Source organism: Chenopodium quinoa, unplaced genomic scaffold, assembly GCF_001683475.1.
Source record: "Chenopodium quinoa cultivar QQ74 unplaced genomic scaffold, ASM168347v1, whole genome shotgun sequence".
Lineage (NCBI taxonomy): Eukaryota > Viridiplantae > Streptophyta > Magnoliopsida > Caryophyllales > Amaranthaceae > Chenopodium > Chenopodium quinoa.
The window spans coordinates 2,848,407-2,858,998 of record NW_018745523.1 but is presented as its reverse complement, the minus strand read 5'-3'; positions in this window follow the sequence as shown (position 1 = coordinate 2,858,998).

Sequence of the window (10,592 nt, the reverse complement as noted above, 5' to 3'; positions counted from 1 at the left end):
GCCGACTTAACATGCCTAGCTAAGGGTAATGCTAAGGTGCAAGCATCCCTCTTGAAGATGAACTTTACAAGATCAAGGAGGTCATTCACTCGAGGGTCTTCTACTCACAAGTTCCAAATAGCAAGGTCCTCAACTATCATTCCCCATCTATCATGAATATCTACAAGCTGGAGCCTACAACCGGTATGCTTGGAATTCGGACTTAAGACATTGTGTCTGAGCAACTTCTCAAATGACAATGATGCCCTAGGGGAAATAAGAGGTTATGCTAGAAGATATATCTTTTAATAGTGCATCATTTTCATTTTTCGGGTTGGTTATCTACACAGCCGCCTAAAGCTCTAAAATCTCGGGAATTCAATATCTTCTCAAAAAGTACCAGGCCTTCCTTCGTACAAGACACCTCGGGTCGCTAACTAATGTTATCAATAACAAGTTTGTTCCAATGTTTGGGGCAAGATGCTAGCCTATACTCAATGTTTGAGATAGTGTCCTGGCAAATCGCTAAAATAACAAAAGGCTCGTTTAGCCCTCGGCCTATCCCAAAAGTTGGGACAGCGTACCCCTCATATATTTATAACTTGGGGCTCGTTTAGCCATCGGTCTATCCTAAAAGTTGGGATAGCCTAGCTCTCATACATATATAACAAGGGGCTCGTTTAGCCCTCAACCTATCTCAAGATTTGGGATAACGTACTTCTCCTCAGTCTATCCCAAAAATTAGGATGAACTAACTCTCATACATCTATAACAAGGTTCTCTTTTTGCCCCTAGACTATCTCAAGGTTCGGGAGAGCGTACCTCACTTATAACAATAACATAGGGCTCGTTTAGCCCCCAGCTTATCCTTATGATTGGAATAACATACCTCTCATCTATTTTTATTAGGAGGCTTACTTCGGTCGGAAGATCTCTTCAATGCAAGTCAAGCGCACCCCGGGGACTAGGATCTACAACATCAACAAAATTCAAAAGTTTGAAATAATCATCAAGTCAAGCCAGCAAAACATTCAGCATATTTCAATTAGGAGAAAAATAATTTTCTTTTGGGTCTGTGACAAACTCAAAAGCAAGGCATACCCTAGGCTCTCAGCGTTGCTATATAAGGCTCAGCTCCCGGTTTATCTATATCACCCCTTCAACCTTGGGTAAACTTTAGCAAAGATAATGCATGCCAAACTCTTGGCTAATAGACCCAGCTCGAGCACGCTCTTGGTACATGAAGCCAGGCCCTCGGCCTAGAGGAGGCTTGACCCTTAACATGACAAGTCAAGCCCATCGACATCTCTCAGCCTAGAGTTGGCTCTTTACTCTTTTCGCTCGACCTATTGAGTCACCCTCTCAACTTGGCCTCCCTCCGCTCGGCCTAGAGCAGGCTTGGCCCTCAGCATGACAAGCTAAGCCATCAGCATCTCTCAGCCTAGAGTTTGCTCTTTACTCTTTTCGCTCGACCTATTGAGTCACCCTCTCAACTTGGCCTCCCTCCGCTTGGCCTAGAGCGGGCTTGACCCTCAGCATGACAAGCTAGGCCCTCGCATCTCTTAGCCTAAAGTTGGCTCTTTACTCCTTCCGTTCAGCCTATTCAGTCACTCTCTAAGTTTGGCCTCCCTCCGCTCGGCCTACTCAATGACTCTCTCAGCTTGGCCTCCTTCCGCTTGGCCTATTCAATCACTCTCTCAACCTCCCTCTGCCCAGGGTATCAAGCTTCTTGGTTTATTTCTCAAGATACCTCAGCTTGGGGTATAAAACACTTGGTTTATATTTCAAGTACCTCTACTTAAAGCTATAAAGCTTCTTGGGGTTATTCTCACAGTACCTTAGCCTGGGGTATAAAGCTCTCGAATTTATTTTTCAAAGTACTCCCGCACAGGGATGTAAGTCACTTGGTTTATTTCTCAAAGTACCTCTGCCTGAGGGTATAAGTCACCTGGTTTATTTCTCAAAAGTATTTCCGCCTAGGGGGTATAAAGCACTTGATTTATGCTCAAAATACCGTCGCTCGTGGAAATTAGATTCTTGGATTTTTATTTCTCAAATTACCTCCGCCTAGGATATAAAAGCCCTCAACAATTCATCAGCTCAGCTTACTAGTCTTAATCCCGCCTACGCGATTCACTACCTCAAACTTAGCATTTCATGAACAGGATCAATTTTAAGCCCAACTAACATACAAGCTGGGCCCACCTCTCAACCAGGAAAGGATTCGTCATGATTGTGATTTACTAAAAACCCAAAGATGAACCCATCTTCCAATATTGTCAAAAAAAAAAAAAAAAAAACTTCTTGAAAATTGACTAAGTACCCAGGTCCGAGGGCATAGCTTGGCAAATGACTCTCTCGGCATTCCACCATATACCCCTCTCGTCTTCACTATTCCTACCCACAAACCGAGCGTTCACCTCACTCGCATCTCACGCTCGGATTTCCTCTCACTCACCCCTCGGCATAGCCATGAGATCTCTATTCATCTTTCCCTCGGCCCGGGGTACATGGGAGCTGAGAGTTTGACATCCCATCAAGGCCCTCGGCCTGCTCTCACTCTCGTACACTGACCCCCTCGGCAAGGCGCCAAGGGCCTTCGGTCAGTCATGCTACCCCCTCGGAGCTCAAACTACCCCTTCGGCTCCTCACCGACAGTGGCGGACCCAATTAAGTGACATGGGGGGACAGCTGTCCCCCCATTTTTAAAAAAAAAAATTTTTTAAAAAAAAAAAGTGAAAAAAAAAAAAAAAAAAAAGCAAAACGCGACACTGCTACAGAATGAAGAACAGCCAACAACACTCAATCTTCACTCCTCCAATTCGCCATTGCATCCACTGAGATCGACCGTCGAGGCGTGCGTCGCTGCTCCACCAACCAGGCAACCACCGCCCTGCTGCATCGCTGCTCTCAGTTCCTCACCACTCACCAGTTCACCAAGTCACCACAACACCACTTCGGTCTTCGGCAAATCGGCAGTTCGGCAACCTCTTCACTAGCTGCGTGCACCGGCACCGCCTGCGTGCAACCAGGCAACCACCGTCTGACCGTCGAGCCTCGGCCGTCTTCGCTTCATCAACATCAATGGTATGTCTTGCTATTTGCTAACCCTAATTCGAAATTCCCAATTTGAAATCTCCAATTGACAATTGTTAACCCTAATTTCCAGATTTTTGTTTAATTATTGTTAATTTTAATTGCAATCTTTGTTGAATTTTAATTTTAATTGCAATTTTAATCTTAGGTTTTACCGTTTTATTAGTATGCAATGATGTGAATTGTGGAAATTGATATATATTTTTCAATTTAATTAGGAAATGTCAAATGATTCACCTAATTCAAACAAATCCAAGGCTACTAGAAAACAACCCGATCTTCGACAATTCATGTTTAAAAGAAAGAAACTCCATGAAAATGAGTCCAATAACTCCCCTTCATTAAGCTCCCCTCAAAGTCAAGAAGATGATATGGAAATGGGTGGTTCAAGTACTTGTAGTGTACCATTTGAAAAATTAATACTAAGTATTAACCAATTTGTGTGTTTGAGTTTTTTTTTGTTTTTATTTTTTGTTAAGCTTTTTGTAAGTTAAGCATTTTGTCTCCCCGAATTGAAAATCCTGGATCCGCCACTGCTCACCGAGCGCTTAGCTGTCGTAAAGCTCTCAGCCCCTTGTTTCCTCTCGGCCCTCTCGCACAACAATCCCCTCGGTCAGTTGGCAACCCCCTCGGCTCTCACCTCACTCAATTACATTGTTCCCTCGCTCAGCTATGCTTACCCCGCTAAGCTTAACCGAAAATTCGACTTAGCCACAAACTCGAAAAATCTCAACTATGCAACCACAAATAAGCCTCCTCGGCTTGGCATATAACAATTATGCCCTGATTCTCAAACATCATCGAAAAAAAAAAACAAAAAAACACCGACCTCGCTCCCTAGGCTGAGAGCTGGGCGTTCACCAAAACCAAATCTCAAGCCCTCGTCATTGTTATCCTCACAAATGGATCTATTCGCTCCGCATGTTGTCCACCTCTACCCAAGTTCTAATGAAAAGGAGAATTTTTTGGGTTCTCACTAATCAGATCCGAAGACAGGAGTACTGTTCAGACCAAGCTCAACTTTCAGCAATACTACCAACATCGCCTTTGGCTTTTCTCAAATAAGCAAGGCTCTCGAATTTCGAACATAGCTCTCGGATTTCTAGCCTAAACGGTCGGCAACTCAAAAACAATAGCAATAAGCTCTTTCAGAATGGAAGGAATAGTCAAACAACTTTAATTGTTCGCATATGATGATGAAGGAGGCACGTGGGGTAATGTGAAGGAAATGAAAGAAAGGTGGCTACCAAGCTAAATGGGCATATTTATCATTTGGGCCCAAGTCTTTAATTTGCTTATGACAAATTAAGCCGAGAGCATGGTTTAACACTTTACATTGTGAGTTTGTCTAATTGTCTCGTGACAATTGCCTAAGTGAATATTTTGTCATCACCACATTATTTTCGGTGAGCTTAGTCGAAAATCAAGACAAGTCATGCCTTCAACAATATACATGGGGCTCGGCCTGAAGAAAATATTCTGAAATTGCATCAGTTATCTCTAAGCTATCATCAAGCTTAGTTCTCAAAATTACTCAATCATTTGAATTAAAGTACCTTCAATGCATTGCTTGGGGCTGGTTTTCACCCTTGCAAGTCGCTTGGGGCTCATTTTTAGCCCTCAAATCTTCTTGGGGCTCGTTTTAGCCCTCAGGTACGCCTCGGGATTTACTCCAGCATATGTGACAACTTCTCTCATCTATATTCCGCGTGATATGTGAACTTCATACGATCTCGTTCCCACATCACGCGTGGGGCTAAATGTTTGGGCCTAGTCCATTGTCCTAAGCCCATTGACCTGGAATTCCGAAAATACCCCTCCATGATCCAGCCCATCAATAAACGGAGTAAAGTACGGATTTACCCTTAATCTGTCCAAACACGTACAACTTCTGCCACCTGAAAGTACATCTATAAATAGCTCTCCAATCATTAATGATGGTAACTTTTTCCTAATTCTCTAATTCTCTCTCTCTACTTTCTCTCTCTAGAAAGTATATTCGCTGACTTAAGCATCGGAGGGGCTTTCCCGGGTCACACCCCCGGGACAGTTAACCTTCTTTCTCCTTTGCAGGCCTAGCTCTCGGACAACAAGGCATAGCTGAGGGAAATTCGGACATTCATTGGACATAGCTCTAGGACCATCTTGATTACCCTTATTACCCTAAGACTCCCATGAGCATTCTATTTCCAGAAACACCAATCTCTAGCATTTACGAGTAGTTTTAATCATCTCTTGTAGAAGATGGTGCTAACAATATAAACATTTACAACTTATTTAACACAATGATAAGTTTATTTGTAACATTGTAAGAAAGAGTTGATCTTTTGGCAATGATAATGTTCATAATGCAACTTTATCTTAAATTATGCTTATATCCTAGCAAAGTAGAAACAAATGGAGTATTATACAAAATAAATTAAGTTAAAGCACAATACTGTAATTTAAAGTGGTAATGAATTATACAGTTATCCCTTTTCTTTGTTCACTATAAAATACGGAGTAAAATAAAAGGTAAGAAAAAACTCAACTTATACAGTACTAATTACTCAAGGACAATGACAGCTGGAAATGTAAAGCAATAATCCAGAATTTCGGATAAAGTGAGGCAACTAAATCCAGCAGAAAAAGGGCAAAAACAAAACGTGAAAAAAGAGAAAAATTAGATGTGACAAAAAAGTTAGTATGCAACTTTTAATTTAGATCAGAATTTCTAATTAATCCTAAAAAAATAAATCATAATGAAGAAGCTTTTGACTTAAGCTCTAGGTTGGATACGTCGGGAAAAAAATTAAATGTAATTAGGAATAAAAACTACAGTATTATTACTAATTTGCTTTACAGTTGTTTAATTTGCATGCGCTCGTGCGCCTCTACATTACATGCACGTTGCCACCCTTTATGGATTATACTACATCGATCAAACCTAGATTAGTGTATATAATAACATTTGCTTAGTAAAGTTTACATACTTTCTGATCTAATAGTCTACTTAATTAAGAAACTAATTGTGTATTTAATTATAAACTTTGTCTTGATAGCTAGCTAGCTTGTCCCACTTCGAGGTTATAATGCTAGCTTTGTGAGAATCATCACTTTAAATGTTGATGAATTGCTGAAGCTTAGAACCTGTTATCTTACGTTGAAATTCAGTTCAGTTCAGCTCAGTTCAGTTCAGCTCAATTTAGTTCAGTTCAACTCCTAATTTAGTTCAGTTCAGTTCAGTTCAGCTCAATTCAGTTCACTTCAGCTGAGTTCAGTCAATGAGAACAGGCCCTTAGTCACAAAACTAAATTTGGCATTCCTTAATCATACCACTTCATTGTGAGAGCACATTATTATCTATTGCTCTATTTACATATGTGGATGGTATTAAATCGGACTGAAGTAATAAGGTAGAACTCTTGCTTAGGATGTGTTCTATTGAACTAATCTTATCTTATCTGAACTAATCGACCCTATTAAAACGTATTATAATTTGTACCTGGCTAACCCTTATTAGAACTTATGTTTCATGAACTGAATTTATCTTAACTTATTACACTTGAAATAAGTGAAAATAAGGTGAACAGATTAGACTTTAATTCTTTGTAAAAATTAAGGGTTTTAACTAACCTCTTTCTTTGCCTATTATGACACTAGGTAGGCCCATGATATGTTGTCATGCCCTACACTAAAAATGTATAGTATAACACGTCGCGATATAGATGACATGTTATTATGATTATGTTTGTTGGATCATGAATCAGACTTGACATAACATATCAAGATGAGTGAAATTAGGTTCTTGCACAACATAGTATCACACATTCACACAGGTTTGAGTTTTACATATAAACTGTAATAATTTTGAAAATTTCGACACAACAAGCATGATATATTGATATGTATGCAATATTGCAATGTACGAGTACAAAGCCAGTGAGTGGCTGGGTGCCAACTAAATATGAGGAGTATCAAAATTATTTTCCTAATCAATCATTCAATGCAATTATAACAATTAATTACACAATTACTCATCGAAGTGTTGATTGGATGAGAGTGATATAAAAAACCAGCAATAGAAATTTGTCTAAAAATGAAACAGTCAAATAAAAACAATGGAGTGTTAATAAAGTTTTCAAGTTAATTATGTGGTTAATATTGAGTGTCAATATCGACTTGGTCAACAAAAAAAGTCAAGAGACTGAAGACATGTGTGGTGGAGCCATTATAATTGGCGACTTCATGTGGTGGGTTTTTGGCGCCACCTTCTAACCTTCACTTCTTACCAAATCTTAAATCAAGCTATCTTTATCTCATCTTACTTCTAGTATACTGGTTTTCTATATCAGTACTTATTTGTTTCAAAGTTGTTTTGGCCTTTTTGCTTACACTTTTTTTTTTTTTGGGTCGGTTCTCATTGATTAAACTGAGCTGAAATGAATATTTTATCAGAGAAGGAAATTAGGAGCTGAACTGAACTTAACTGAATTTCAACGTAAGAGAACAGACCCTTAGTTTAATATTTACAGATCAAATACTTTAAAAGTAAGAGGAAAGGATAATAAATCCTTACTCTCAAAGTGTTTCTAATGGAAATTGAAACCCTACCACAATCAAGGGTGAGAGGTGCTATCTTCCCCAATTGCTTGATTAGTAGGTTAGTAAATGGTTTATGAACTATGACTGAATATTACTGGATATGGTAATAATGTTCATGTTAATTATTCAAATTATTTTAATATTTTCTTAAATTTTCATCAATGTAGCAAGAGGCCTAGAGTGGTGTTATTGACAATGAAAATTTGTTTAGAATAAACACCAGTTTGGAATATGATTGTATTACCATGGACTTTAAGATAATATGTTTCTTACTAAATTTTATCCGTATAACTTATAGTACTCCCATTTATTATAAACCCTAAAATAGGTGATTATGAAAATTATAATGAATCAAATTAGAGTCATATGACTATGGGCATGTTCACATTTACTAAACTGAGATGAATTGAACTGAACTGAACTGATTGGAGTTGAATAGAGTCGAAATGAATATTTTATAAGAGAAGAAAATTAAGAGCTGAATTGAACTGTAATTAAGCTGAAGTGAACAAGTCTTATGTCTTTCCATATATACTCCGTAATTCAGATCAAATTGATTTGTGCATGGCTCTACTAGTTCAATTGAATTTTTTATTTTTATTTTTCTACCAAAAAAAAAAAGAAAAAAAAACACACACAAGCAATAAATATGGAGTAAGTAAAAGAATAAAATCAAAAGCTTTTGCCTCGCGACTAATTAGATTCGTACATTAATGTCTCCACTTAGGGCCTGTTCCGATTGACTGAACTCAGCTGAACTGAATTGAACTGAACTGAACTGAACTGAATTGAACTAAGCTGAACTGAACTGAACTGAACTTATTAATTAGTGATTTTTAACTACGGATTAGTGATCTTTGATTATTTATTGATTATTTATTACTATACATATGTGTATATACAAATGTACATATTAATAATAATAATAATATTATTATTATTATTATTTTTACTATTATTATTTATCGATGATTATTATTATTATTTATTGATTATTATTATTATTTATTGATTAGTATTATTAGTATTATTATTTCAGTTATTATTGTTATTATTATTTATTGATGATTATTATTATTATTATTATTTATTACTTATTGATTATTATTATTATTATTATTATTATTATTATTATTATTATTATTATTGTTGTTGTTGTTTTTGTTGGTGTTGTTGTTGTTGTTGTTGTCGTTGTAATAAGAGCTTAAAAGAATGAAATTTGAATTTATATCATTAGCAATATCATTAGACGTAAATTAAGAGCTTAAATGAACTGAGCTGAACTAAACTGAACTGAACTGAACTGAATTTCAACGGAAGAGAACAGACCCTTAAACCCCAAGTCACCCCCTTTCAAATTTTTTTTGTTTTTGACGGAACACGAGCTAGCAAAATTATTAATCAACCAAATGGTTCAAGTCATCAATTACAAATTCAGAAATACCACTAAGGACCTCTTCCATCCAAACTCTAAGATCATCAAAAGAAAAGCTTAATTTAGCTAGCTCATGGGCGACCCGGTTTCCAGACCTCTTCACGAAGGAAAAGGAACAAGTTCGGCATCGGAGGGCAAGTTGGAGTATGTCATTTATAACCAGGCCAAAATCATTAGAAGGAGTCATGCCTTTCACCAGGTGATTATATACCTTCAAACAGTCCGTCTCCAAACACACTACATCAAACCCCGACTCCAAAGATATAGACAGAACATGTCTCATTGCTAATGCTTCCACAACATCGGCCTCAAATTTTCCAACCAACCGTAGACAAGTTGAAACCACAACATCCCCAACTGTATCACGCAAAACTCCACCCAAACCCACACAAGATACATTAGAAGTTGCAGCATCAGAATTTAGTTTAATCATACCTTGTGGGGGGGGGGGGGGGGGGGGGGCTTCCAACGAGACTCCAAGAGCTGCGGTGCACCATGAGTGTTGGCAGCGTCTCTCGCTTGTTCATACTCTCCAACAATACCCACGGCCTTGTGGATGATGTCATTCATCTCTTTCCTCTTTCCTTCGAAAACCCACACATTCCTATGCAGCCACACTCCCCATAAAATGCTCCAAAATAAGCTCCACCAAGAGGGATCTTTGTGCTTCTTGCGAACTGAACAGCACCAATCCCTGAAGGAATCACCTTCGTAATCACTCACCACCAGTCGCAATGGGGATAAGTACCAAATACACCTAGCATCATCACATAGAACAAGCATATGGAGAGTGCTTTCATCTGCATTCCCGCACATTGGACAAGTTGTGTCCAATTGTATTGCTCGTTTAGCGAGGCTAAGACGAGCAGCCACTGCCTCCTTCATAGCACGCCAACCAAAAAATTTAATTTTTGGTGGAACCTCAGCATCCCATATCATCGACCAATCTACTTTGCAAGCAACATTCGAAGTCGAGGCCTCTACATTTTTCTGGTCCATGGTGAGCAGATTATAAGCGCTTCTCACTGTAAATTCCCCATTCTTAGTATAATGCCACACCCAAGAATCCCTCCTTTCGAACAAAGGGATAGGGAGCTTGCAAATTTCATTAATCTCCACTGTAGAGAACCTTTCAGCAAGAGCAGCAACATTCCATGCATTGTCAATCCATAAGTCACGCACAAAAATGGGTTCACCATCATCATACCTTTGTTCCGAGCCAATCTTGAAATGGGGGATATTAGGGACCCACGGATCCTTCCAAATGTGAATGGTCGATCCATTACCAATTGACTTCCTTGCCCCCTTCAAAATTACATCTCTAGCTCCCATTATCAATCTCCATGTGTAGCTCGAGTTCGAGTACACCTTTGCTTCCATGAGCGTCGTGTGAGGAAAATATTTTCCTTTAAGCACTCTAGCAGCAAGAGAGCTATCATTCAACATTATGCGCCATACTTGTTTCGCAAGAAGGGCTTGATTAAAGTTTTTCATATTC